The 27,986-nt window shown below is 41.4% G+C and overlaps 1 long non-coding RNA gene across 2 annotated transcripts in view; it reads left to right on the top strand.

The window, feature by feature from the left end:
• Nucleotides 1-19,222, top strand: part of LOC122557338 (uncharacterized) — a 49,072-nt gene extending 29,850 nt beyond the window's left edge. Inside the window, exons 1-3 of one of the 2 annotated variants that reach the window (XR_006313809.2) lie at nucleotides 6,525-6,671; nucleotides 17,141-17,199; nucleotides 18,969-19,222. This is a non-coding gene — a long non-coding RNA (uncharacterized LOC122557338). Of the gene's footprint in view, nucleotides 1-6,524; nucleotides 6,672-17,140; nucleotides 17,200-18,968 lie in introns of those variants that run through there. The other variant, XR_006313808.2, reaches the window with a different exon arrangement.
• Nucleotides 19,223-27,986: the final 8,764 nt, after the last annotated feature.

Raw genomic sequence — 27,986 nt, 5'->3', positions numbered from 1 at the left:
CTCACTTTCTCCTGCATAGGTAATGCAACAAGTTTGGGAACCTAGTGTGAGAGAAGTGGTCAGGTCTCATTGAGAGAAACTCACCATGTATGACACTTTGCCAATTTCTGGTCAAGTTCAGCCCAATGTTGTGCACTGTTACAGTGACAGATGTGTTGACATGTCAGTCAGTTCCATGGATAGAATTCAAGTCAGGCACACCAACTTGTACCAGCATATTAATTCTGCATTGTCTTGTCTGCTAAACAGTTATTCCAGAGTTTGAGGGTTTACTCTGGAGTAAAATGATGGATTTAGGAAAATTTGCATATTCATAAGAGTTAACCTTTGATGAATAAATTTCACTATGAAATTTTTAGCACCTAGTGTGCAACCCATCCATTAAGATTGTTTGTTCAGCTGCAAATCTGGTATACAGAATGTGATCTCATCTCACCATGCTGTTCAGGGAGCAATAAGATTGAGATCCAATCTCGCTAGTCCTGTTAATATTCAAGGACCAGAGTAGCTCCAACTGCATTGTATTTGTTCTCTATTTTAACCACTTCTTCTAAATTGTTCGGTAAAATGTTTGTGGTAATTGTTTTCAAATCCTTTACAACACAATGACATCAAAGAACTGGTGGTACCTTCAGGAGATGATTAGAGAGTGAGTGTCACCATTTAGATTTAAAGAGAATCTAGCCGAGAATGAGAACGTACCTGTACGCTACCAAAGTGACTTTCCCATTGTTGTAGAGAGCTACATTTTGTTATTTTTAAAATGGGTCAATGTAACTGCGCCTGGATTTACTCAGGATCTCCAATACCTTTTTCTGTTGTTCTTATTATGAACAATAGAGTACTGTGACAAAAGTGAGTTGACTGTATACTTAATCCAGAAGTGGAAAAAGGAGAGAGAAACACTTTGTTTGTTTGTTTGTTTGTTTGTTTGTTTGTTTGTTTAAGGGCGGTAAAGACAAGCCAGGGAACAATAGACCTGTGAGCCTGACCTCAGTGGTGGGCAAGTTGTTGGAGGGAATCCTGAGGGACAGGATGTATATGTATTTGGAAAGGCAAGGACTGATTAGGGATAGCCAACATGGGGTGTGTGGGAAATCATGTCTCACAAAGTTGATTGAGTTTTTTTTTTGGAAGAAGTAACAAAGAAGATTGATTAGGGCAGAGCAGGAGATGTGATCTATATGGACTTCAGTAAGGCGTTCGACAAGGTTCCCCATGGGAGACTGATTAGCAAGGTTAGATTGCATGGAATAAAGGGAGAACTAGCCATTTGGATACAGAACTGGCTCAAAGGTAGAAGACGTGGTGGTGGTGGTGGAGGGTTGTTTTTCAGACTGGAGGCCTGTGACCAGTGGAGTGTCACAAGGATTGGTGCTGGCTCCTCTACTTTTTGTCATTTACATAAATGATTTGGATGCGAGCATAAGAGGTACAGTTAGTAAGTTTGCAGATGACACCAAAATTGGAGGTGTAGTGGACAGTGAAGAAGGTTACATCAGATCACAACAGGATCTTGACCAGATGGGCCAATGGGCTGAGAAGTGGCAGATGGAATTTAATTCAGATAAATGCAAGGTGCTGCATTTTGGGAAAGCGAATCTTAGCAGGACTTATACATTTAATGGTAAGGTCCTAGGGAGTGTTGATGAACAAAGAGATCTTGGAGTGCACGTTCATAGCTCCTAGAAAGTGGAGTTGCAGGTAGATAGGATAGTGAAGAAAGCATTTGGTATGCTTTCCTTTATTGATCAGAGTATTGAGTACAGGAATTGGGAGGTCATGTTGCAGCTGTACAGGACATCGGTTAGGCCACTGTTGGAATATTGTGTGCAATTCTGGTCTCCTTCCTATTGGAAAGATGCTGTGAAACTTGAAAGGGTTCAGAAAGGATTTACAAGGATGTTGCCAGGGTTGGAGGACTTGAGCTGTAGGGAGAGGCTGAACAGGCTGGGGCTGTTTTCCCTGAAGCGTCGGAGGCTGAGGGGTGAGCTTATAGAGGTTTACAAAATTTGAGGGGCATGGATAAGATAAATGGACAAAGTCTTTTCCCTGGGGTGGGGGAGTCCAGAACTAGAGGGCATAAATTTAGGGTGAGGGGTGAAAGATATAAAAGGAATCTAAGGGGCAACTTTATCACACAGCGGGTGGTACATGTATGGAATGAGCTGCCAGAGGATGTGGTGGAGGCTGGTACAATTGCAACATTTAAAAGGAATTTGGATGGGTATATGAATAGAAAGGGTTTGGAGGGATATGGGCCGGGTGCTGGCGTGTGGGACTAGATTGGATTGGGATATCTGGTCGGCGTGGACTGGTTGGACCGAAGGGTCTGTTTCCGTGATGTACATCTCTGACTCTAATTAACATGTATCATTGCACCACTTGGACTCAGTTCATTTGAAGTCTGAAATTCAGAGGCTCTCTAATAAGCGTGTTCATTAAAATACACTGGAGAGAAAATGTTGCCATTTAATGAAATGTCTGCAAATTGCTGTAATCTCCTGAATGTGTAAGATTGAGGGGCAGATAAAATCAAAGGAGAATATTCAACCCATTTTAAGAAAGAACGATTGATTTGATATTATTTCCTATTCATTGCTGAAGTACAGATAAAAGTCATCTCTTATATTTAAATCAGACTAATAAGTATGGAATAATGATTAGGTCAAATCATTGCCTATCTGTTCACTGTAGAACAAATCAGGTAATTATAGTCATTGTAAATGGTGAATTATCATGACGATGACATGATTGCATTTCCACTTGATATGCATTGTACATTTATAATTCAACAAACTGCGCTGAAATTAACCATGGTCTCACCTTGTAGCACTGTCTCAGCTGAGCCAGAAGACCATGGGTCTTCTGAGTCTTTTGAACTTCTTGCCACAGAGAGCTATGAGGCCAGAGTCCTTGTGCACAGTTAAAGCTGAGATAGATGCTTGATCAGTAGGATGTAATCAGCCATGGTCCTAAGGAAGGCCAGAACAGGCTCAAGGGGCTGAGTGGTGACTTCCTGTTCCGATCTTTTTTGCTGTCTTGTGGTCTTCATTCAAATCCCACTCCCAGATATCTCCGTATGAGATCTAGGCAAACACTGCAGTGAGCAATAAGACTGAACATCTTTTTAGATAAGGGCCTAAATGGAGCTCTGTCAAAAAAAAACTTCCCATGTAAAAGATGCTGTTACACTTTCACAAAAGAATGTGTTTTTTTATCCAAGTGGTATGGTCAATATTTGTCCTGCAACCAATGCATAAAATCCCATTTTTGTGCAATGGCATTTTGCAATTATTCAGCAAATTTATTTTAGGAATACATCCAAAGTGATTTCCAAGTGGTTGACAACAAAATTTGACTCCAAGCCACAGGAGTCACTAAGTCAGATGCTGAGTCATTTTTTTCAATAAGGAAAGAGCAGTAGACAGTCAAACATTTTGAACAGCATTCCAGAGTTTAGGACCTTGGCACTAAAAGTGCAACCTCCAACATGGAAGCGAGTGGAATTACAGATAGTTAAGTAAATTATTGTGTTAGGATATGTGGAAGATTTTCTTGCAAATGCTCACTGTTCCAATGTCTTTCTTTGCAGTAGTAGCTACTTGAAATATTTCAATATTGAGACACCACCTTTTGAAATGGCCTGAGGTCAAAAGTATGAATGCAAGTTCCTTCAGCATTTTCTACCAGTCAAAGTAGGGGTAAGCAGGGGCTCCCACTGATAGTTTGGAAATGAAAGTACTGTCAAGTTACTGAGTCATAGAATCCAGAAAGGTCCAAAGGATTAGATTAGATTAGATTAGATTAGATTAGATTACAGTGTGGAAACAGGCCCTTCGGCCCAACAAGTCCACACCGACCCGCCGAAGCGCAACCCACCCATACCCCTACATTTACCCCTTACCTAACACTACGGGCAATTTAGCATGGCCAATTCACCTTACCTGCACATTTTTGGATTGTGGGAGGAAACCGGAGCACCCGGAGGAAACCCACGCAGTTGGCTGGTTTCAGGTTATTTATTCCCTCAGCTGTTATGATATCGCAGTTTGGATGAAAATCTAAATGTGAGAGGAAAGCTATTGTTTTGCTTCAAAATCCAATGTGGTGATCATTCAGGGGTGGATTCAAAACCAGCAATGATGATTTCCATTGAAAACTGTCCCATATACTGATTTTTCTTGTTTTCAATGTGTCCTGTGCTCGAAGTTTTGAAAATTCTGGTACGTTGCACAAGAGGCAGTGATCATGTTTTCAGGGGAGGAAGATAACCAAGAATATTTCAGGTACAATAGGTAAACTAGTATTCTCGGCATGCTTAATCTGGAAGCAACTTAAGGAGGCTTTTAAGTTGCAGAAGTTCTCCTAGTCCCTCTATGAATACAAAATTGTCACCCAACCAATCTTATTCCAATATTCTGTGCACCTGCATGTTTTTGCAATTACTGATGAACTGATTAATCTACCTTTTAATTGCTTTGATTGAGACAAAAATATTGGCTAAAACACCATGACACATTCTTTGAATATAAATTATTTGACTCTTAATCAAATTAATGGACAGACTGTGTTTAACCTAATATCATAAGTTCACCAGCTTTTCTTTACATTAAGTTGATCAAACACTGCTCTCCGGCAATTGGTTGGTAGTTTAACAACAGCTTGAGTCAATGTGGCAGTGGCTATCCCCCATGTTGGAGTTTGGGCTTGTTTCACGTAGAACCTGATTTATGTTCTATGCCAGATTTTTAATAAGAACATTTAAAAAATAGAGGGTCTAGGTTATTTAGTCCTTTTTTAGCTGTGATGTTCAATCAGGCTATCTACATCTACACCATTTTCCTGCACTGTCCCCATATCACTTAAAATTTGTTGCCATTAAAAACTTCAAGATTAATTTCAAGTGAAGGGTAGGAAGTTTAGTGGGATTTGAGGAAAACCTTTTTGAGGATGGTGAGGATTTGGAATGAACCACCCAGTAGAGCAGTTGAGGTGGGTTACCTCGCAATCTATAACAACTACTTGGATGAGCTTTTTGATATTTCATAACATTCAAGATAATGGGCCAAGTGTGGGAGGTGGCAGTGTGGGTGTCAATGGTGTGGGTTGCCCTGGTCTCAGAAGACCCCACACTCATTAGTGGTGATTTAACCTGAGGTTTAGCATGCCTCCGATGAGGGGAGAGGTTGAGAAGGATGGTACTTCGTGATAATCTCAGTGCAGGATTTGAACCCACACTGTTAGTAGCACTCACCAACCACACTGCCAGTTGATCTAACTAACATATCTAGTAGGGAGTAGTCTATTTTTGATGTGACAAACATGTTGGGTCAAAGGGTCTCTTCGATACTGAGATTCTATATATCCCCCTCCATACACAGAATATTTATGAAACAATGAATGGTAAACATGCCATTTATCATTATCTTTGAATACACAAATACAAGAATACATACGATTTTAATAAGATTAAATCAAAATGAACTTAATGGTTTAACATACTGTGCAATACATTGAAGCAAACATCAAGTCATTCTGTAAGTATCCTGCAAATGGTTGAAATATTTCCATATTTCATAACATGAAAGATGGTTTCAATTAGGTTTAGATTCAGGGAGATATACATAAGCCAAAGATTTTCATGCAGATCGGTGTGACCGTTGGTTGTTCATGACAAAAAATGATTGTTCTGTTTCTGATTTTGCATTGCATGATCAACAGCTAAGTGGCTTTTTATAACAAACTGGACTAGGTTATAATATTGTGAACTAAAATGCTTTCACTATGACTAATAATTCCACAAAGCCCTCTGAAACAATTACACAATTTTTCCCATTAATTTAGTCATGTTAATATTCAGCTCAGTGTTTTATTCCTCTCATGTATTAGAGAGACTGGACAATACTCTTTGAATCTGAACAAGATGTGCCTTCAAAATATTTTACACGAGGACCAGCAAGATAAGAAATTTAAATGGACTGACAATGACAGCTGGCCAGATGGTCATGCACAACCAGTATGGATATGGAAGAACTGAGTTAGTCATTGAAGAATGTAGCTGCGTCGTCCAAGACTAGCAGGAGAGAAATTCGTTATGTACGGGTACTTTGTGCTGGCCCGTCATGCTGAAATAATGAAGATGATTACACCCATTCATTGCAGCATTCCTTCCAGCTGTCCTTACGACATACTTCACAGTCTCTCCTGTGGCAGAGTTGCATAAGTGTTCACGAGCACTGTAATTTTTTTTTTGCCAATTCAAAATTCCAGTTGATTCACATGACAGAAGCCACTTTGTGTGATTATTGGTTTGAGGAATCATTTCGCTAAGGTGACAATTTTCCAGAGAATATACTTCTGGATAGGGGGTTAGTGTGTGATTGGCTTTCAACGTAGATTTTCTCCATATAATTAGTTTTTATTTTTAGCAGATCGTGTAATCCATGATCTGTATTTCATACATTGAGAAGTGGAGTTTTCTGTCCTTGTACTTTTTTTTGTCTGTATTCATTTGCAGTTTTTGTGTGTCTCTGGCAAGGTAGGCATTTATTGTCCACTCCTAAATGTGACCCACCACCTTGAATACTTGATTAGCTTACGAGGCCATTGCAAGATGAAAAGTCAAGCACATTGTTGTTCAGCTGGAGTCTCTTCAAAGTCTAGACCAGGTAAGGATGGCGAATGTTATTTCCTGAAAGAGGTCAATGAACTAAATAGGATTTTTCAAAAATGCGGAAACCTCCTGACCTTTTTTATTACTGAAACTGTTTTTCTTTTTTTGTATATAGTTCACTGAAATTAAATTTCTCATGTCTGCACATCATTAGCCCCGGCATCTGGATTATTTTAGCAAGTCCCAGTTTAAAGGCAATATTACCTTTTATTTATGCTTTTTGATTTTATATTTTATAACATAACACTTCCACCATCTTCTGCTAATATAGCCAATATTCCTTCAATAAGTGGTTTGTCTGCTTGCTTTGGAACTAATCATTTACATCCCTGCTGTTTTGAACGCATTTTGTTTATTCTTTCACGAGAGCTTGATGTCACTGGCAAGGCCAGCATTTGTTACCAATCCCTCATTACCCCTTGAAATGAGTGGACTAGTTAGGCTCGTTCAGGGGGCAGTAAAGAGTCGATGAGTCATTTCTGTGGATGTGTAGGCCAGACCCAACATGGATTGCAGATATTCTTCAAGAAAGGGCATTTGGTTGGATAGAATAGCTGCATGTTTGCATACGTAAGAATACACCAATTTCCTGTCTGCTGCTTTTCAACAGCCTGACAAGGCAGGTCACAAATGCATCCGTATTCCATAAATGTGTGCTTATTTTAAAATTTGTTTTAGTGTGTACCTGTACCTTCAATTAGCTAAGTGTGATCAAAGCAAAATGTTCAACATACAATCGAGAATGGATCGAAAAAGGCTACTGCTCTTGATAAAGTTCCTGACCTTTGACACCTTTCTTCATCAATAATCTCAATTTAACTTTAGACAAGTTATTCCATGGACATTCTTCTTTACTGTACACAGCAATATCAATTAATCTCATTTGTAGACAATGCTTATAACATTGTGCGAAATAATTTTCAAGGTAATTGAAATTAAGAGTTACCTTAATGTTTTGCCTTCGACACATCCTCTTCACATTGCTATATGAATATGGAAATGGAATGTAACTCCCTTCACTAAATGTTTCTGTTCACTTTGAATGGGAACTATTTTACCAAGCAGACCATTAACACATTTGTTTGTAAAGCACAACTCAAAAACAAATTTAAAAATTGGTTGCAGTGAAATGTTTGATCCAATGATTGAAGTCACTATTACCAATGCCACCCAGGACAAACTGAACCTGTGGTAATTATAAAGCTCATGAATATACATAGAAAATTGAAGAATTGTACACCATAGAAAGAAGCCATTTTCCTCCTCGTGCATCTTCCCCCTTCTTTAGTAGACCTATCTAATTATTCTCCCTCCTTACACTTCTTTTCTCGTAGCTCTACAATTTTTCCTTTTTATGAATATAAAAGAAATATTTTGCCATTAATTGACAATGTTTCTGGATGAGAGCAACATTTGCATTGCATCTCCAATCTGTTGAGGAAAAGATAAGAGAGACACATTTAATATCCTTACAAACTTGTGCACAAGGTTCAGGTTTATCATTTTTGCAGGACCCACATTTAGAGGCTGTGGGGAAAAAAATGCAGCGGTAATGATTTTTCTTACCAAGAGTGTAATGAAGGTTCCATAGACCACAATGATGTGATGACGATGTGAGTCAGCACAAAAAGGTGACACTGTATTTCCAATTATATGTAAATTGACTTTGTATGAATGTTTCCAACCATTCCTGTTTTGTAGAAATTCCAGTCCTTGGAAAAACAAAATTTGATTCAACTCTCTCAATTGCTCAACTGTATTTTTCAGCAGCTTTTTGCACGGTGAGGAGACATTGAAGGACTGGTAATTTCAATATAATTGTAAAAGTTCTCCAAACTTTATTTATTTCAAAAATATACTTTATTCATAAAATATTTGATTATCTGTACAATTGGTCATGCCATACATACATAAACATTCCATTTCTTTGCACATACAGATCCGAATTTCTCATCTGTATATACAGGTCTGTACGTTTGCCAATCATGTATCATATGTTTAGCTGAGGTGTCAGTGGAGCCCACTTACTGCATGGGCCCCCTGTTCTTTGGCAGGCAGACGTTACACAGTGGTCTTTCCCCACTGCGTCTTGGCGGCAGCTGTTCCAAGCTTCAGCATATCCCTCAACACGTAGTCCTGGACCTTGGAATGTGCCAGTCTGCAACACTCAGTCGGGGTCAGCTCCTTCAGCTGGAAGATCAACAGCTTTTGAGAGACCAAAGAGTGTCTTTCAGAGAGTTGATGATCCTCCAGGCACAGTTGATGTTCGTCTCTGTGTGCGTCCCGGGGAAGAGACCGTAGAGCATGGAGTCCAGCGTCACGGAGCTGCTCGGGACAAACCTCGACAAACACCACTGCATTCATCTCCAGACTTCCTTTGCATAGGCACATTCCAGAAGGAGGTGTGTGACAGTCTCATCCCCTCCACAGCCGCTTTGAGGGCAGCGTGCAGTACGGCAGAGAGTCCGGGCATGCACAAAGGATCTCGCAGGCAGAGCCCTTCTCCACACTAGCCAAGCCATGTCTTGGTGCTCGTTGGAAAGTTCTGGTAATGAGGCATTCTGCCAAATGTCTTTGACAGTCTGCCCCCTCCTTTTCCCGAAGCGTCCTTGAGATCCTACGTGCTGACCACTTCCTGATGGACTTGTGGCCAAAGGTGTTTTTCTTCATAAACTTCTCCACGAAGGACAGGTGATACGGAACAGTCCAACTACTCGGAGCATTCCGCGGCAGCGAGGCCAGGCCCATCCTTCGCAACACCGGGGACAGGTAGAACCTCAGTACATAGTGACACTTGGTGTTTGTGTACCCCACACAGCTTGATGCAGCCACCCACAAAGGTGGCCATCAGGGTGAGGGTGGCATTGGGTGTGTTTTCTCTCCCGTTGCCCAGATCTTTGTACATTGTGTCCCTTCAGACCCATCCATCTTATATCTCCACATGAAGTTGAAGATGGCCCGAGTGACTGTGGTGGCACAGGTTCTGGGAATAGGCCAGACTTGTGCCACATATAACAACACTGACAGTACCTCACACCTGATGACCAGGTTTTCTCCCATGATGGAGAGCGACCATAGCTTCCATCTGCCCAGTTTCTGCCTCACTTTCCTGATGCGCTCCTCCCAAGACTTGGCGCACACCCCAGTCCCTCTGAACCAAATACCCAGCACCTTCAGATGAAGGTGAAGGGGATGGAGGATTGGTCGGCCCAGTTTCTGAAGAGCATGGCCTCGCTCTTGCCTCGGTTGACCTTGGCTCCCGAGGCCCATTTGAACTGGTCACATATACACGTGAGTCTGTGCATGGACAGCGGATCTGAGCAGAAAATGGTGATGTCATCCATGTACAGGGAGGCCTTAACCTGTAGGCCCCTGCTGCCAGGAATAGTCACCCCTCTCAGGCTTGCATCTTTCCTGATGGACTTGGCAAATGGCTCTATGCAGCACACAAACAAGGCAGGAGAGAGAGGGCAGCCCTGCCTGACTCCAGATCTGACTGGGAAGCTATCTGATTCCCACCCATTGATTGAGAACTAATGGTCTGCAGATTTGGGTTCAATTCCCACCGTGGCAGTTGGCAAAATCTAAAATTTAATCAATATATCTTGAAGTGAATGCACATCACCGTTATGGTGCCATGATTGCTATATTTAAAAAAAAACATCTGGCTCACTAATCTCCTTGAGGAGAACAAATATGCCTTACCTGGTCTTGTCAATATGTCACACCAGACCTACAACAATGTGATTTTTGTGATAAAATATTCAAACCAAGTCACTCGGTTAAAGTGCAATTGGTGATGGGAACAGATTCTGGACTTGTCAGTCACCCACTTTGCATGAAAGAATCTTTTCTTTAATGGCATTATATGGGAAAAGTAAGCTAGTTGTAAAATGTCTACTTCATAGTTTACCTTTCTATATTTATTGTAAAGGGAAAACAAGCATTAACTGAAAGGAATCCATTATCATTAACCTTGATATTATTAGATTTAGAGATTGTCTTTTGTAAGGAAATCCAAAACTGGAGGCCATAATTATAAGAATGTCCAAAAAAATCAGTTAGAATTCAGAAGAACCTCTCTATTCAAAAGCTGGTGACAATATGCAACACAGGGACACAAGACCATACATTATCGGAGCAAAGTGAAGCCAATGGCCCATTGAATGTGCTCTGCCATTTGGTCATAACTGATGTTTCTCAATCCCATTCTCCTGCCTGCTTTGCATCATCTTTTCTCCCTTTTACTAATCAAGAACCTATCTATCTCAGTCATAAATACATGGAAGCCTCCACAGCTTTCTTTCGCAATGGATTCCACCGGTTAACAATTCTCTGCATGATTAAATCCCTCATCTCAGTTTTAAAGGATTGTTCTGTCATCAGGTCTGAGTCTTTCCTCTTCATAAAGACTCTTCCTGCATTTCCACTCTTTCCAAGCCTCTGTGTTCTGTATTTTTCTAAAGTCCATTGATTACAGACTAAGAGTCCTCAACTATATTTCATGTTGCAGTTGTATAAGACTCTGGTGCGGCCGCATCTGGAGTATTGTGTGCAGTTTTGGTCGCCATACTATAGGAAGGATGTGGAGGCACTGGAACGGGTGCAGAGGAGGTTTACCAGGATGTTGCCTGGTATGGTAGAAAGATCGTATGAGGAAAGGCTGAGGCACTTGGGGTTGTTTTCATTGGAGAAAAGAAGGTTTAGGGGTGACTTGATAGAGGTGTACAAGATGATTAGAGGTTTAGATAGGGTTGACGGTGAGAATCTTTTTCCACGTATGGAGTCAGCTATTACAAGGGGGCATAGCTTTAAATTAAGGGGGGTAGGTATAGGACAGATGTTAGGGGTAGGTTCTTTACTCAGCGAGTCGTGAGTTCATGGAATGCCCTGCCAGTAGCAGTGGTGGACTCTCCCTCATTATGGGCATTTAAGCGGGCATTGGATAGGCATATGGAGGATAGTGGGCTATTGTAGGTTAGGTGGGCTTGGATCGGTGCAACATCGAGGGCCGAAGGGCCTGTACTGCGCTGTATTCTTCTATGTTCTATGTTCTAACTGGCCCTCTTAGTACAAACCTTTCATTCCTGGGATCATTCTTGTGAGTCTCTTCTGGACTCTCTCCAAGGCCAGCTCATTTTCCTTTTTGACGCGGCCTAAAACTGTGCATGAGATTCCAAATGTGGTCTGTCTGGAGCTTTATACAGCCTCAGTATTACATCTCTGCTCTTGTATTCTCACCCATTTGGAATGAATGCTAACATTGCATTTGCATTCTGAACTGCCAACTGAACCTGCATGTTAATCTTGAGAGAACCCTGAACTAGGATTCCCAAGATCATATTGTGGTTCAGATTTTCAAAGCTTATCCCCATTTAGAAAATAGACTACGTCTCTATCCTTCCTACCAAAATGCACAACCTCATGTTTTCCCACATTATATTCTATCTGCCACTCTCCTAAGTTGTCCAAGTACTTCTGCAGCCTCCTCACTTCCTCAACACCACCTGTTTATCCACCTATCTTTGTGTCCGGTACAAACTCAGCAACAATGCCCTCTGTTCCTAGATCCAGAATGTCAATGTATGACTTTTCACTATACTTGGGTACATGTGACAACAATAAATTAGAATATGAATGTTTGTGATCCCAACATGGACCCCTGCAGAACTCCCACAGTTACAAACTGCCATCAGAAAAAGACAGCTTTATCCCTGCCTCCTGCCAGTCAGCCAATCCTCCATCCGTGCCAGTGCCTTGCTCCTAACACCATGGGTTCTTATCTTATTTAGCAGCCTCCTGTGTAGCATTTTGTCAAAGGCCTTCTGAAAATCCAAACAAATCACATCCACTGGCTTTCCTTTATTTGACAAGGTATAAAGCAAGTTAAATAATTTTAAAGATTTGTCAAACCCCCTTGATGAAGCCATACAGGCCCTGCCGTATCTTATCATGCACTCCCATATACCCTGCAATCTCTTAAAAATCTTACCAAGGGCCTATAATTAGGTTAGGCCAACCCACCTATAGTTTCCTGTGTTCTACTTTCCTCCCTCCTTAAACAGGGGTGTTATTTTAACCATTTTGCAGATCTCTGGGACCGTCCCTGACTCCTGTAATTCCTGAAAGATCACCACCAATGCCTCCGCAATATCCTCAGCTATCTCCTTCAGAACCCTGAAGTGTAGTCCTTCCAATCCAGGTGATTTACTCCTCTTCATACCTTTCAGCTATCCCCGCGCCCCTGTTGCTGCCTTAGTGATGGCCACCAAACTCACCTCTGCCCCCTGCAGTTCTGGTATGCTACTGATGCCTTCCACTGTGAAGGTAGATGTAATGTACCTATTCAGTTCCTCTGTTATTTCTTTGTTCCCTATTTCTGTTTCTCCAGCTCACTTTCCAGTAGTCCAATGTCCACTCTTGCCTCCCTCTTCCCATTTAGGTATCGAGGAAAAACTCTTGCAAACTTCTTTTATATTACTAGCTAGCTTGCCCTCCTATTTCCTGATTTTTAAAGGCTTCCCATTCTCTGGCTTTCTCCTGATCTTTACCAGATTGTATTTCTTTTCTTTTATGCTGTCCCTGATTCCCTTGGTTATCTCGGCCTCTATGTATGTTGTTTCTTCTGAATTGCCTCCAAAATCTGTTGTCATCGCTGCTCCACTGCCTTCCATGTTAGGACACTGCTCTTCACTCCCCCAAAATAAAGCTTCCTCTGGTTACATTCTCCCTCATGTTTTTGCACTTAACCTTACTGGCTTCCAGTTTTAACAAGGTGTTGATTGTCTATTGCAATGTTACACTACGGTTCTTTTCCAGGTTTAATCAGTTGCTGGAGGGAGACAAAGATTGTTTTGTGAAGAAGATAAGCACCATCTTAGCACTGCTTGTGGGTCAAGAGGAAGAAAGCCCCAGAGCTAACCTTGCATCTCTGCCCACTTCTGAACTACAGCAATCAGTGGTCACTCTGGAATTGAACTCCCTCCCATCATCGTCAGAATCAGGGACCGGACATTCCAACTGAGCTATGATAATCCAACCCCTCTATAGTCATAAAACTAGGGGATCAGACCCGGATGTCTCTATCATTTCACAGCATCTTTGCACAGGGAGATGAAGAGAAACAACCTCCCCAACCTCCGTGCTCTCAAAACCCACTCCTATCAATCCCTCGGCCCTACATAACTCTTTGAAAATGGCAATTAAAATTAAAAGCTGCAGATACATATTATTGTAATTCGTAAAAAAAACAAAGTGTAATATTTCTAAAATTACTTGACAACCTTGGGGAATAATTTTTTATATGAAAAGTTTCATTTTTGGGCAGTATTTAGACAGTCATTAGCAAGAATATTTGACTTGCAGTGTTGATTTGAAGCTTAAATATTGGATTAGTACAGGTATAAAATGAAGCTGAAGAAATTCAGTCTTTTAGCAACATTGAAGATTTTCAATGTTAGTACCATAATCCTTCCTTTCTGTACCCTGCTGCCTCTGTGTAATTGGGTAATGCAGAATGTGAGGAGATTAGTGAGCTTGTATGGTGAAGTGTGGCTCCATGCCTACAACTATTTTGCACTTGGAACTGGCTGGCTTCTTTGGACTTGATGTGTCAAGGTGCCATCTGGAAGTAAAATCTATGGCAAGAGCAAAAAGCAGATGGAGAATTTTATCAAACTAGGAGACAGTGAGGACTGCAGATGCAGGAGAGTCAGTGTTGGTAAAATGTGGCACTGGAAAAGGCACAGCAAGTTAGGCAGCATCTGAGGAGCAAGAAAGATGGCTTTTTGGGCAGGAACCCTACTTCATTGAACCACTCACTAATTGTCATAACATAAGGGACAGGAGCAGGAGTAGACCAAATGACCCCATGAGTGCCCCACCAATAAAATGTTCATCTTCAAATGGTTTCTTTTGCCTAAGCCCAACATCTTTTTCTGTCAGTGTCTGCAATTCTGTCTCAACTTTAAGTATAACCAATGACTAAACATCACCCGAGCCCAAATAAATTTCAGAACCCTTCGAGGAAGGAAATGTCCTTAATCATGGGAGTATGCTGCCTAATCCTAGACTTTTCAGCTTTGGAAAAAGCTGTTCAGGATCCTGTCAAATTCCTTAAAGCTGGTGGATTTCAATGTGATCACCTCTCCATTCTTGCAGTTTTGAAATCATTCGATTCGATCTCCACTTGTATGATGTTTTCACACTGCTAAAGGTGGTGAACCTCCATTACTTACCCAATGAGGGGCATATATCCTTCCTTATGTAAGGAGATTAAAACTATTCTCTTCAAAATCTTAGCCCTCTGCAATTGCAGTAAGACTTTCTAACTCTTGCTCTCCAGACATAATTATATGTCATCTATCTTCTGTATTATATGCCATTTCTGTTTGTTAGCTTTACTGATTATAGTACAAGGATAACCAAATGCCTCCTGTTATATGGACTGAAAGTGTTAATATCTCGAAGAATGTTTCTGACACCATCTCCTGCATTGTTGTCACAGACCGGTTGCATGGACACAGAAAATGGTCTGAGGCACACAGTGGAGAGATAAAGAAGAACTCATTTAACCTTCATGTTATAAAGTCCTAGAGGTATACAACATAGAAACAGACCCTTCAATCCAACTTTCCCACGCCAAACATCTCATGAACTGAACTAGCCCCATTTGCTTATGTTTGGTTCATATCCCTTTAAATCCCTTTTCTATCCATGAACCTGTCCAAATATCTCTTAAATGTTGTAATTATATCTACCTCTATTACTTCCTCTGGCAGTTTGTTCCATATATGCTTCACATTATACATGAAAAAGTTGGATCCTTTTTAAATCTCTCCCCTCTCACCTTAAATCAATGCCCTCTGGCTTTGGACTCTGCTACCCTGGCAGAAAGAGCTTGGCTATTCATCTTATCTATGCCCTTCATCATTTTATATACCTCTATCAGGTTACCCCTCAGCCTCCTATGGTCCAGGGAAAAGAGGCCCCAGTCAATAGAGTCTCTCCACACAGCTCAAACCTTTCAGTCTAAGTAACATCCTTGTAAATCCTTTTGCACTATTTCCAGTTTAAGAACATCTACGGCAGGGTGACCAGAATTGTACGCAGTACTCCAGATGTGGCCTTACCAATGACTTATTCAGCAGTGTTTATAGTTTGTGTTAATGTAATAAACCTATCACTGTTAACTTGAACTGATCCTTGAGATCTCCGAGCTATATGGAAGTGGAGGGCATCATGCACAGCACCTTCAGGCACAAAATTTTAATATTTGCTTGAGTTACCTTCCAATTTAAAACCAGCAAAAGTTGTCTTTCTGCTCTCCCTTCAAAAGTGAATCGATAACATATTGCTTGTTTATTGAAGCTATTTTCTTTCCATCATAGATCCTTTGGACCTCTTTGCAGTTTATTTTCTTAATTAGCTTTCAGTAAACGTGGATGCAGCTCGATATTTTTAATAAACCTGTTTAGATGTCTTTATGGCACACCTATTGATAGGTGAGACTATAACACAGGCCTTCTAACTTTGAGGTAGGTATATACCACTGCATCACAAAAGCCCCTTCTTTGCATCTAGGTAATTTCTAATCACCTTTTCAGAGAGATTACTATGCACCTCCGAGGATGTGGGTCTTGAATCAACCTCCTGGCTCAGAGGAAGGAACACTATCACTGCACCACAACAACTCTTGATTCTTGGCTGCCTTTTCTTTCTCCCTGCCAGAAGTGCTAATAAGCAATTGAGTGACCTTCTCACCACCAAAATCACCAAGAATGTTTTTGTAATTTTTTTAACTAGTAACACCAATAGTAAAATACCTATTTAACCAATTGAATATTTATATGCAATGCCTATCTTGGATGCATACAAAGTATTAATCTATATTGTAATCATTTGTAACCATTAACTCTAGCAACACCATATCATAAAAGCCTTCCAAACAGAAAGTAATGTTTGTTCCTTCTGTCTGCTTTTTGTCCTTTTAACGAGTTCTCATGCTGGTTAGACCTTGTCTTATTACCTTTCAAAATTCCAAGGATAGCACACAATCCTTGCTTTTTCCTTTGTGAACCTGACAGTTCATCCTCCAAAAAACTAATAAATTTATTATAGGTAATTTTGATGATGAAAGAGAAACTGAGTGAGCATTAAGTGATTACCGATTTGACTTTCTGATTTTTCTCTTTTTTTTTAAACTAACATCACTTACTTCAAGTTTGATTTACGATTAACCCTTTGGTTCCCCACAATTTCTCCTGTAAAGCAGACACAACCATAACATCATTACATTTTTTTTTTAATACCCTGTAATTTTACCTCAGTTTCTAAGAACCCATACTTGCTCTCACCAATCACGATCTTTTTTTTTAATATGTGCTTATGGAAGGCCTCTTTTATTACCCTTGCTAATTTCTGTTATCCATCTTTATCATTTTTGTACATCTTTTCTGGTTTCAGAAAGTGTTCCAATCCTCAGGCTAATTACTGTCTTTGGCAACTGAAGTGATCGTGATGAGGTAAGCCAGGTGGACCTCATGGAATATTTTGGGGCTGGTAATCTGTTGCAAAGAGGGAACTTACAGATATAAACAGGGCTTTCAGACGTTCTGCTCACCATGAGAGCTGGATCAGTATCAAGGACTTTCCATGTGTAAATAAATGGTGATTTCGTAATGGGATACCAACCTCTCTGGAATCTTTGCAGCAACATTATAAGCCTCTCTTTACCTCCCTTCAGCTCTGGGGTTTTGCAAGTGATCATCACTTATCCATGCAGTCAACTACAGTTGTCATGTTCTGGTCAGTGGTGCTGGAAGAGCATAGCAGTTCAGGCAGCATCCAAGGAGCAGCGAAATCGAGGTTTCGGGCAAAAGCCCTTCATCAGGAATAAAGGCAGAGCGCCTGAAGCGTGAAGAGATAAGCTAGGGGAGGGTGGCGGTGGGGAGAAAGTAGCATAAAGTACAATAGGTGAGTGGGGGAGGGGATGAAGGTGATAAGTCAGGGAGGAGAGGGTGGCGTGGATAGGTGGAAAAGGAGATAGGCAGGTAGGACAAGTCCGGACAAGTCATGGGGACAGTGCTGAGCTGGAAGTTTGGAACTAGAGTGAGGTGGGGGAAAGGGAAATGAGGAAACTGTTGAAGTCCACATTGATGCCCTGGGGTTGAAGTGCTCAGAGGCGGAAGATGAGGTGTTCTTCCTCCAGGCACCTGGTGGTAAGGGAGCGGCGGTGAAGGAGGCCCAGGACCTCCATGTCCTCGGCAGAGTGGGAGGAGGAGTTGAAAATGTTGAGCCACGGGATGGTGTGGTTGATTGGTGCAGGTATCCTGGAGATGTTCCCTAAAGCGCTCTGCTAGGAGGCGCCCAGTCTCCCCAATGTAGAGGAGACCGCATCGGGAGCAACAGATACAATAAATGATATTAGTGGATGTGCAGGTAAAACTTTGGATGTGGAAGGCTCCTTTAGGGCCTTGGATAGAGGTGAGGGAGGAAGTGTGGGCGCAGGTTTTACAGTTCCTGTGGTGGCAGGGGAAGGTGCCAGGATGGGAGGGTGGGTTGTAGGGGGGCGTGGACCTGACCAGGTAGTCACTGAGGGAACGGTCTTTGCGGAAGGCAGAAAGGGGTGGGGAGGGAAATATATCCCTGGTGGTGGGGTCTTTTTGGAGGTGGCGGAAATGTCGGTGGATGATATGGTTTATGCGAAGGTTGGTAGGGTGGAAGGTGAGCACCAGGGGTGTTCTGTCATGTGATCTAGTAAGAGTTTAGAAAGGAAAGACATGGGCTTCAATTACTGACTGACATCCCTCTTAATAAAAAGTAAGTGAGTAATTGTAATGAAAACAAAAAATCTGTATGACACAAATACTTATCCAAATGATAGCAATGGGCAATTGTGTCTAATTTAAAGTTGGTGCAGTTCTCAAAGGACTTGAGTCTATTCTTGTTTCAAATGTTTTGGAGAGATTTGAAGTAGCAACTGAGATCCACTTGCTTATGTACAGTTCCCTTTCACATCTAAAATTTTAGAGCACGTTTTAACATCAACTGATGTCAGCTGACCAGAAATTAACAAATTTATTTAAATTAGATTCCTTGATGAATGGAAGCCAGCCACTGGGCCCTGGTTTTAAAAAAAAAGGCATGATTTATTGAGCTGGTGGCAGCAATGAGGAAGAAAGCCACAGTGTAAAACTGACAGTGTGAGGCAATGCTTTGTTTTGTGTAATATTAGAAATAGAAGTGTGCACTCCATGTTGATGTAATATTAACATTTGTGTAACTTTTATAGAGTAAGCAATAAATGCAAGTTACTGAGCTGCTGAAGAATAGAAGCCACAGCTGAGGAAAACTTGGAAAGATCAACATTTCAAATCTGGGATCTATTTTTAAATCTGGACTCGCGCTTTGTGAAAAAGCAAACTGTGTCAGTCATCTTGAAATAACTCTGATCATACTTGGCCCTCTTCGCCATCAAGGAGAAAGTGAGGACTGCAGATGCTGGAGATCAGAGCTGAAAATGTGTTGCTGGAAAAGCGTAGCAGGTCAGGCAGCATCCAAGGAGCAGGAGAATCAACGTTTCAGGCATGAGCCCTTCTTCAGGAATGGCTCATGCCCGAAACATCGATTCTCCTGCTCCTTGGATGCTGCCTGACCTGTTGCGGTTTTCCAGCAACACATTTTCACCTCTTCATCATCATTCAACCTTTGATAATGAAGAAGCGAAAGCACAGGGACTGCAAAGTGCTGGAGAAAATGCTTTGTTTTGAGAAGGGCGACAGATGTACTTGCTACTAAAGCAGAGTAGCAAGTACAAATCAACTCCATAGCAGAGAAGCTCGGTACTTTTGCCTCAGATCTACAAAATTTCAGGTTTAAATAATTATGTTCCAAGATGGAAGTGACATCAAATCTGCATTGGTGTCCATTGCTGTATAAATAATATGTACTGATCTGTGTCGTTAGAAATAAATTTTATCATCGTGGTAATACCTTTAAAATCTACTCTGCCTGTATATCATTAAGTTTCAGTCATGTGTTATTAAATATTGGGTATAACGTCCTGTACTTTAATGAAATAATGAGCATGAATCAATACAAGATGTAAAAACAACTATGCATAATGCTTCTCTTAAATGAAATATTTTAAACAAATTTCATTCTGGGACCCACATATCAGTTCATTGTGTGCTCAAAGTCATGTCAAAGGCATGACTGTTCTGAATAAGAAGTAGCGACTGATGAAGATAACTGGGTGATATAAAGAAACCATAAAATGTGACGCATATAATGGAAACCTCTGCAGAACTATTTTTGATCATGATTTCAGTTAGTTATTACTGGACAAGTCAGATCCCACATTGAAATTTGAAACCCTTTTTAAATTGTTTGACAAAGTGGTCTTTAACTGCAATACATGCAGTGCTTCAGATTTGGTTTTAACAATAAACAGAAGTTTATTACACAATAGATGTGAAGATAAAAACGAATAAACCAAGTTGTTCATAACATGATCTGAAATATTTCACAAAGTGCAGTAACAAAAATACAATCCATCTGTCCTAATATTGTCACTTTAAAATGCTTAAATATCAGAGACCGCTTGCTTCTCTCTCACTAATGACTAAGAATTGAAACGAACATTTGAGTTTAGTAACCTCTTTTTCGGTGAGTCACACAACTGAGCTTAAACTCTACCCCATATTTTTAAGCTGTGTCCTCTGGTTCGGCACTCGCCCATCAGCGGAAACATGTTTCCTGCCCCCAGAGTGTCCAATCCTTTAATAATCTTATGTCTCAATCATATCCCCTCTCAGCCTTCTAAACTCAAGGGTATACAAGCTCAGTCGCTCCAGTCTTTCAGTGTAAGGTAATCCCACCATTTCAGAAATTGACCTCGTGAACCTATGCTGCACTCACTCAATAGCCAGAATGTCTTTCCTCAAATAGCCTGTGACAATTCTTTTGGAACTCTATTTCTCCAAGATTAGTGCAATCATAGTAATGTCAAGTAGATTTGTATATGCAGAACTCCAGGCTTATGTTTTTAACAGGGTACTGAGTTGGATGATGAGCCATGATCTTATTGAAAGGTGGAGCAGACTCTAAGGGCTGAATGGCCTTTTTTTATTTCTTGTTTTTATTTACCCACACTGCCCAGATCATTGTGCAGCAGACAGCGAGTACCGGTACTGGTTTGCAGTTGCAACATTGTTCACTCCATCTCTCTCCTTTCACCACTCACTTGCCTCCCATCTGCTCCCCACCCCCAACATCTTCCTCACCTCCTGATGAGCCCTGTCAATCCTACTTCAATGCCTTTGCTGACCCTCTTTCTAACTGGTGCTATCATAGAATTTAGGATAAAGAACACTACAGGCCAGGAACAGGCCCTTTGGCCCACCATATAAGTGTTGACCAGAATGCCATTCTAACTTAATCCCATCTGCCGACATGTGATCTTTATTTCTCTATTCCCTGCCTATTTACATGTATGTCTGCCTTTTAACATTGCTATTATATCTGCTCCTACCGCCCCACTGGCTGTGCCTTCCAGGCACCTACCATCCTCTGCATAAAATCTGGCCTCACACATCTCCTTTAAACTTTTTCCCCTCTCATTTTAAACTTTATACCCCTTAGTACTTGACATTTCCACCCTTGGGCGAAAAAAGACTTCAACCATCAACCCTTTCCGTGCCTCTCATCTATTTATATTCTTCTGTTAAGTCTCCCCTCAGTCTCTGAAAACAATCTAAGTTTGTCCAAACTCTCTTTAGAGCTAATATACTCCAATCTTGGAAAACCTCTTTTGCACCCTCTCCAAAGCCTCTGCAAGCAGATCTGCACATTATCCTCCAAATAAAAGGCCGAACTAATGTTTCATACAGCTACAATATGATTTGCCAACTTTTCTACCCCATGCATGACCGATGAAGGTAAGCATGCTGTATGCTGCCTTCACCATCTTATCCATTTGTGTTGCCACTTTCAGGGAGCTTTGGACTTATACCTGAAAGTGTCTTTGTGTTCAAAGTTTGTGCGAAGATTTGTAGCTCGGGTGCTCATTGTGGTTCTGTTCGCCGAGCTGGAAGTTTTTGTTGCAAACGTTTCGTCCCCTGGCTAGGCGACATCATCAGTGCTTGGGAGCCTCCTGCGAAGCGCTTCTTTGATGTTTCCTCCGGTGTTTATAGTGGTCTGTCCCTGCCGCTTCCGGTTGTCAGTTTCAGCTGTCCGCTGTAGTGGTTGGTATATTGGGTCCAGGTCGATGTGTTTGTTGATGGAGTTTGTGGATGAATGCCATGCTTCTAGGAATTCCCTGGCTGTTCTCTGTCTGGCTTGCCCTATGATAGTAGTGTTGTCCCAGTCGAATTCATGTTGCTTGTTGTCTGCGTGTGTGGCTACTAAGGATAGCTGGTCGTGTCGTTTCATGGCTAGTTGATGTTCATGTATGCGGATTGTTAGCTGTCTTCCTGTTTGTCCTATATAGTGTTTAGTGCAGTCCTTGCATGGTATTTTGTACCAAGGACTAGCCACACTACCATACATCAGGGGCATCTCGGAATTGACAGCCAGACTACTGCGACTCCTAGGACTCATAACGGCACACAAACCAACAGCCACGCTCAGACAACAACTCACCAGAACGAAGGACCCGATACCCAACATGAGCAAGATGAATGTAGTGTACAAAATACCATGCAAGGACTGCACTAAACACTATATATAGGACAAACAGGAAGACAGCTAACAATCCGCATACATGAACATCAACTAGCCACGAAACGACACGACCAGCTATCCTTAGTAGCCACACACGCAGACAACAAGCAACATGAATTCGACTGGGACAACACTACTATCATAGGGCAAGCCAGACAGAGAACAGCCAGGGAATTCCTAGAGGCATGGCATTCATCCACAAACTCCATCAACAAACACATCGACCTGGACCCAATATACCAACCACTACAGCGGACAGCTGAAACTGACAACCGGAAGCGGCAGGGACAGACCACTATAAACACCGGAGGAAACATCAAAGAAGCGCTTCGCAGGAGGCTCCCAAGCACTGATGATGTCTTTGTGTGTTAATGCTATTTGCTATATATTTTCTTTTTGCATTTGACCTCCCAAAATGCATCACCTCGCACTTGTCTGGATTAAGCTCCATCTGCCATTTCTCCACCAAACTTTCTAACTGATCTATATCCTGCTGTATCCTTTGATAATCTTTCTCATTATCCATAACTCTGATAATTTTCATGTTGATTGCTAATTTACTAATCAGATCACCTACCTTTTCATCCAAATTTATTGAAATTACAAACAAAAGTCCCAGCACTGATTATGGAGCACCACTGATGACAGACCTCCAGTCAGATTAAACATCTCTCCACATGGCCGTCTATCTTCTTTGATCAAAGCAATTTTGTACCCAGTTACCAATTCTCTGTACATTTTATGTGACTTACTGTTCTGGACCATCCAACCATCTCTGACTGTTGTCAAGCCACAGTGGTGATTATTTGATGATGCCAGATCAACTCTGCATACTCTCACTACATGCAAGGCAATGTGAATACCTTTCACACTGCAATGAACTTTTGGAAAAACTTCTAGGAAAAGAAATTTATAACAGCATGCAAGGACGTGCCATGTACAAGTCTGCAGTGTACATGTTTACAGCCTGGGATATAACATTCAGTAAAGTGCTTGAAACCTACCTTGTGCCTTGACATTTGGATTGTTCCAACTGAGTGTAACATTGCAGTCCAATTCAGACAGAAATCCCAAGATCTGCTTCAGCGTTTTATTTTAGATCTGTAAGCTTTTTTAATGATCAGAGCTCCTCAGACACTAGCTTTGACGTCACAGATGTGCAAAAACATGTTCAGGAAATGTTCCCACAGCAGCTGTGGTGTCACCAAGCACAGGCTTTTTCCCCAGCTTTATTTTCCATTTTGTCAGATCACCTTGGCTGGGATTCACTGTATTCTTTTGAATCTGAAGCATGACACACTTGCTATTAAAAAGAGAAAGCTTGCGTGCTCCAGTTTTAAAAAAAAACTTCCCCCACTATTGACCCAATTGTTGACTTTTTCAAATTGTCACCAAGGGAATACAAGTATTTGATGTCACCCTGATTTGAATGAAGTGGCAAATCTACACTTGCATCTATTTTAGTTAAACTGAAAATTAACATTTTTCATACTTTCCAAATGGTAAACAAATCTTGAGGTGCTTGGACAGTTCTGATGTCAGCCTAACTTCACTGTTCTTAGGCGCTTCAACATGGTCTCTCGAATTCTACCCTCTGTACATTTGAGGTCATCAAAAAGTCTGCTGTCCATGTCTTAAACTGTGACAAATTGCATTCATTACATCTGGGCTCACTCACCTGGATGCCCAGTGAAACAATGACAGTCTTTAACAATTTTCATCTGGCTTTATAATCCTGTCATTGCCTTGACCCTTCCTATCTTCATAATTTTGTCCACAACCCCATAACTTTGAGATATTTTTGCTCTATCAATTCTGATGACTTGTGAATGAATCCTGTTATAATTGCTTCACTGATTGATCTAGTCCCACTTGCCAGCACCCGGCCCATATCCTTCCAACCCTTTCCTATTCATATACCTATCCAGAAGCCTTTGAAATGTAGCAATTGTACCAGTCTCCTCCACTTCCTCTGGTGGCTCATTACATACACACACCACCCTCTGTGTGAAAAAAGTTGCCCTTTCTGTCTCTTTTATATCTTCCCCCCCCCCCCCCCCCCCCCGCCCCAACCCAACCCTAAACCTATGCCCTCTAGTTCTGGACTCCCCCACCCCTGGGAAAAGGCTGTGTCTATTATCCTATCCATGCCCTTCATGATTTTATAAACCTCTATAATATCATGCCTCAGCCTCTGACGCTCCAGGGAAAACCGCCCCAGCCTATTCAAGCTCTCCCTATAGCTCAAATCCTTTAACCCTGGCAACATACTTGTAAACCTTTTCTGAACCCTTTCAAGTTTCACAACATCCTTCGGATAGGAGGGAGACCAGAAATGCATGCAAAATTCCAAAAGTAGCTGAACCAACATCCTGTATAGCTGCAACGTAACCTCCCAACTCCTATACTCAGTCCTTTGTCCAATAAAGGAAAGCATACTGAATGCCTTCACTATCCTATCTACCTGTGACTCTACTTTCAAGGAGCTATGAAGCTGCACTCCAAGATCTCTTAGTAAAGAATATTACAACACTGGAACATGCTCTTTGGCCCTCCAAGCCTGTGCTGTTCCAGATCCTCTATCTAAACCTGTTGCCGATTTTCTAAGAATCTGTATCCCTATGCTCCCTGCCCATTCTTGCATCTTTCTAGATACATTTTTAATGACAGTATTGTTCCTGCCCCTACCACCTCCACTGGCAATGCATTCCACCGCCCTCTGTGTAAAGAACTTTCCATGTATATCTCTGCTTAGCCTTTCCCCTCTCCCTTTGAACTAGTAATTGAGTCCTCCACTCTGGGGGGGAACAAAGTTTCTTGCTATCCACCCTGTCTACACCTCTCATGATGAAGATCTAGATCCCAGGAGGGACCTCTCTGTTTCATGATCAGTCAAAAGAATCAACAGAAATGCAGTCTGTATAAAGCAAGGTTTCCAGTTTAATAAAATAAGGCAGTCTGGCGCAGTTTCATCCAGCAACAGAGGTTAAAGCTTGTATAATTTTCAAATGTAATTGTGAAATTGCACAATTACATTTGAAAATTAAACATAATAGGTTTTTTTTGAGAAAGCACAGCCTTAATTACAAGAAAAGACCAATCAAATGTAATAAATGACATGATTGACAGCAAGTTTATCCAGTGATATTTCCTGGGAAATAGTTCTTGTCTTACGTAGGTCATCATCTCATGCTGGCAGTTCAAGGTTAATTTGAGTGGTCAGTTAATGTCTTATGATTAATTTTATGAAAACTCCATTGTCTGCTTTATCTTCTCATTCAGCTAACTCAACAAAGCAGTAATGCAGGTTCACAGTGTCAAATCATAACCTGAAGCCATTTTGTTGTGTTATTTTAAAGTGAAAAGCCATTTTGTGGTTCATCAAAACCTACATATATTTGTTGCTTCTGACAACAGCCTAAATTCAATTTTTTTAATCCTCAATGATTGTGTAGGCCTCAATCAGGTCCCCCCTCAACTGTCTTCTTTCCAATGAAAATAATCCTAATCTATTCAACCTCCCCTCATAGCCAGCATCCTCCATACCAGGCAACATCCCGGTGAACCTTCTCTGCACCCTCTCCAAAGTCTCCACGTCCTTTTGGTAACATGGCAACCAGAACTGTATGCAGTATTCCAAGTGTGGCTGTACCAAAGCCTTATACAATTGAACGTGACCTACCAACTCTTCTACTCAATACCCCGTCCGATGAAGGAAAGCATGCCATCTGCCGCCTTGACCACTCTACTGGACTGTATTGCCACCTTCAGGGAACAATGGACCTGAACACCCAGATCTATCTGTACATCAATTTTCCCCAGAACTTTTCCATTTACTGTAAAGTTCGCTCTGGAATTGCACCTTCCAAAATGCATCACCTTGCATTTGTCTGGATTGAATTCCATCTGCCATTTTTCTCCCAACTCTCCAATCTATATTCTGTTGTATTCTCTCTGTCCCCTTCACTATCCGGTATTCCACCAATCTTAGTGTTATCTGCAAACTTGCTAATGAAGCAACCTACACCTTTCTTCAAATCATTTATGTATATCACAAACAACAGTGGTCCCAGCACCGATCCCTGTGGGACACCACTAGTCACATGTCCCCATTTTGAGAAGCTCCCTTCTACGACTACTACTACTACTCTCTGTCTCCTGTTGCCCAACCAGTTTTATATCCATCTAGCTGGAACACCCTGGACCCCATGCAACCTCACCTTCTTCAAAAGCCTACCATGGGGAACCTTATTAAACGCCTTACTAAAGTTCATGTATATGACATCTACATCCCTTCCCTCATCAATCAACTTTGTCACCTCTTCAAAAAGTTCTATTAGGTTTGTAAGATATGACCTTCCTTCACAAAACTATACTGCCTATCACTGATATACCCATTTTCTTTCAAATGGGCTTATGTCCTATCCCTTAGTATCTTCTCCAGCAGCTTCCCGACCACTGACAACAGACTCTTACAGGTCTGTAATTACCTGGATTATCCCTGCTACTCTTCTTAAACCAGGGGACAACATTAGCAATTCTACAGTACTCTGAGACCTCCCCATTTTCAAGGATGCTGCAAAGTTAACTGTTAAAGGCCAAGCTATTTCCCCTCTCACTTCCCTCAATCACCTGGGATAGATCCCATCTGATCCTAGGGACTTGTCCACCTTACCGCCTTTTAGAATACACAACACGTCCTCCCTCTTTATGCCGACTTGACCTAGAGTAATCAAAGATCTATCCCTAACCTCAACATCCGCCATGTCCCTCTCCTCGGTGAATACCAATGGAAAGGACTCATTTAAGAATCTCACCCATTTTCTCTGACTCCATGCATATCTTTCCTCCTTTGTCCTTGAGTGGGCCAACCCTTTCTCTAGTTACCCTCTTGCTCCTTATATATAAATAAAAAGCTTTGGGATTTTCCTTAAACTTGCTCGCTAAGGATATCTGATGGCTTATTTTAGCAATACTAATTCCTCGTTTCAGATTGGCCCTACATTCCTGACACTCTTCCAAAGCTTTGTCTGACTTCAGTCACTTAGACCTTACGTACGCATCCTTTTTCCTCTTAGCCAGTCTCTCAATTTCACCTGGTTCCCTAATCTTGCCATTTCTGTCCCTCATTTTCACAGGAACATGAACTCTAATTAACCTCTCTTTAAAAGCCTCCCAAATATTGAATGTGGACTTCCCTGCAAACAGCTACTCCCAATCTACATTCCACAGCTCCTGCCAAATTCTGGTATAGTTGGTCTTCCTCAATTTAGCACTCTTCCTTTAAAACGAATCTCTGCTTTGTCCATGAGTTTCCTAAAACTTATGGAATCCTATAACTTTGTCAACAACACTCCCCAGGACCTTACCATGAAGTGTATAAGTCCTGCTAAGATTTGCTTTCCCAAAATGCAGCACCTCAAATTTATCTAAATTAAACTCCATCTGCCACTCAGCCCATTGGCCCACCTGATCAAGATCCCATTGTAATCTGAGGTAACCTTCTTTGCTGTCCTTTGCACCTCCAATTTTGGTGTCATCAGCAAACTTAATAACTATACCTCCTATGTTCACATCCAAAACATTT

Source organism: Chiloscyllium plagiosum, unplaced genomic scaffold (genome assembly GCF_037043375.1).
Source record: "Chiloscyllium plagiosum isolate Xiang-an unplaced genomic scaffold, Cpla_swu_hap1 HiC_scaffold_2, whole genome shotgun sequence".
In the NCBI taxonomy this organism is placed as follows: domain Eukaryota; kingdom Metazoa; phylum Chordata; class Chondrichthyes; order Orectolobiformes; family Hemiscylliidae; genus Chiloscyllium; species Chiloscyllium plagiosum.
This window is presented reverse-complemented; position numbering and strand designations above follow the sequence as displayed.